The sequence below is a fragment of the Sinocyclocheilus rhinocerous genome, unplaced genomic scaffold, assembly GCF_001515625.1.
Source record: "Sinocyclocheilus rhinocerous isolate Xijiao unplaced genomic scaffold, SAMN03320098_v1.1 scaffold958, whole genome shotgun sequence".
Lineage (NCBI taxonomy): Eukaryota > Metazoa > Chordata > Actinopteri > Cypriniformes > Cyprinidae > Sinocyclocheilus > Sinocyclocheilus rhinocerous.
This window is the reverse complement of record NW_015650342.1, coordinates 497,727-500,377: the sequence shown is the minus strand read 5'-3', so window position 1 is coordinate 500,377 and position 2,651 is coordinate 497,727. Positions and strand designations below refer to the sequence as shown.

Below are 2,651 nucleotides of genomic sequence, written 5' to 3'. Positions count from 1 at the left end.
ACAAAGTTTTCTAGTCTATGCAAAAGAATGTCGTGGTCGATAGTGTCGAACGCAGCGCTAAGATCCAGTAGCACTAATAGAGAGATACAACCACAATCAGATGATAAGAGCAGGTCATTTGTAACTCTAATGAGAGCAGTCTCAGTACTATGATATGGTCTATTATTACCTATTATTATATTATTATCTACTATTATTAAGTGTAGATATGTTACATCTCTCTCTATTTTTTTTCCATTTTTTGATATGTTGATATGTTAGCAGTACTTAAGTACTACTGATTGTTATTGTTTTATTTTAGATGTTTGCAGAAAACCAACAATCAACCAAACAAATAAATCAAACTGAAAGGATTCCCTGTTTGTTTTTTTATCTAGATTCAGGATACAAGGTTTTGTCTTGTATTCCCCAATTGTAAGTCGATTTGGATAAAAGCGTCTGCTAAATGAATAAATGTAAATGTAAAACAAACAAACAAAGATTTTCACAGTTCTACAGTAAATTCACATTCAATTTCATAGCTTTTAACAGTCACTGTGTCATTTCTAAAAGTTAACGAATTTTACAGTTTCACTGACACTGTAGCTTCCCACAAGTAGGCTACAGTAAATAAATAAATAAATTTAATTCTAACCAATTCTAATTAAATACATTTAATTATAACTTTAATCAATCATAAATTTAGCTTACTAAATGGCATTTCGATTATGAATTTTCATATTTAAGAAAGTATATTAGTCTTGGACAGCAATGGGTAAAACGATCGTATGTCCAGCTGTCTGTCTTGTTGAAGTTGTAAAATACATGGATGGATGCATTTAGGACAGTCTAGTGTGGGTGGGGCTAAAGCTGAGGCCCCAGCTGACCGAATGGGAGGTGCTAACACATAGGCTCCGCCCACAGCGCTAGTTTTCAGTGCGCAGTAGGACCGTGGAGTGGGAGGGGTTCCGCGCAGAGTCCTTCCACACCTCTACAGTTCAGCTGTGCGCACTGCATGAAGAGCACTACACGGTAAGCTGTTTTTCAGTCTGTGGTCACTTTTAACTGTATGTTTCTAACTTCCCGATATACAAAACAGCAAGAGCTGTTGTGATTGTGCGGCTTTCGCTGTACTATCCGCTCAAGGTCTGTTGTTTTGACAGGAAAAGTTGCACAACAACGCCTAACGTTAACCAGACAGTAGTTTCAGACGCTGGAAACGCACTCGTGGAATGTTTCACTGTTTTGCGCGATAAAAAAAAGAAACAAGCACTAAACTCAAAACCATCGACAAATGGCAGAATATTTAGAAATAAATAACATACAAGGGAAGGGCCTGGACGTGTGTTGTTGAGAATCACTGATCAGACAGATCTCACGAAGTCAAACAATCCCAGGAATTTGCGCAGGATCGCTTTTGGAGTCCTATCAATCAATCCAGAAGGATTGATTATAATTTGCTCATGGGATCCAACATAGAACAAAAGCTGTATTTGTTATGTGTCCGACTAAGGCCTTTGTAAAACATCAAAACCTTGCTGGATTGCAAACAACAAAACTCCTGCAAAATAACAAAATTCCTACAGCTTCCTCTGTGTTTAACTTAGTGTTCAATAGCAAGATCTCATTGCAAAATAGTCCGTGTAGTCTTCTGAGAAACATTACACAATATACAGTAGGAGTTGAATGTGAATTTGTGAATTGCAATTTTGTAATTTTTGTTTATCCACCACAGTCTTATTCTTATTTGATCCTATAAGGATCCTTGTGATCAAACTGTGATCCAATCCTGTCACATTCTAGGCTTGTTTGACTGCTACTCAACCCTAGTAGATACACATCAGAACACAGTCACATTTCTCTCATTCAGATAAAATCATTAGAAATAAATCATTAACCACTCATCATGTATTATATTGTTGTCTTCAGTTCTTGCCCTGCCTAAATTAAACAATGTGCTCTTAATTATACGAATCATTATATTATATTATAAACAAATTCCTTGCATGTGTAATCATACCTGGCAATAAAGCTCATTCTGATTCTATATCATATATTATATTATATTTTATTTAAGGTACAAGAGGCTGTGTTCTATTGTGAGTATAGTAGTAAATGTCTAAAAGGTATTAAGTATGATGTGCAAATTCACAATACAGCACAATCTCGAGTGAATTATTGCTTTTATACAAGGAATGCAACTTAAACTGGATACGGAGGAGTCGTAAAATAAGCAGGTTAAACTCACAGCTCATGTGGTATTTACTGACTGCTCTGAGACTTCAATCATTAGCTGCACACGTGAATCCCTCCACAACCATCATTTGCCAAATGATAAGCACACTTGGGTGTACTCACACTAGCAGTTTTGAACTGTGCCGGAGCGCGTTTGACCCCCAAAGCCTGGTTCGTTTGACGAGTGTGAGCGCTCGGGTGCGGTTCGTTTAGCCCAGTGGTTCTCAAACTTTTTACAGCGGCGTACCCCCTGGGGCATTTAACATTCTTCTGCTTATCCCCTCTCTTCCACTTAGACCGCAGTTACACCTTTTCTATTAAAGGACAATATTTGCCCCCTTAAATTGATTTACAGGTGCATTTTTTACCTTTATAAAGGCAAATATTTTCTATCCTTATTAATTGTATGTCATGTTTTATGTCATATTCTTAACATT

General features: G+C 36.8%; 1 protein-coding gene across 1 annotated transcript in view; it reads left to right on the top strand.

Moving 5' to 3' along the window:
- Positions 1–931: 931 nt before the first annotated feature.
- Positions 932–2,651, top strand: part of LOC107711786 (choline dehydrogenase, mitochondrial-like) — a 35,102-nt gene continuing 33,382 nt past the window's right edge. The window contains exon 1 of the mRNA XM_016516834.1: positions 932–1,011. The gene's annotated coding sequence lies outside the window, so the exon portion shown is untranslated. The remainder of the gene's footprint in view (positions 1,012–2,651) is intronic.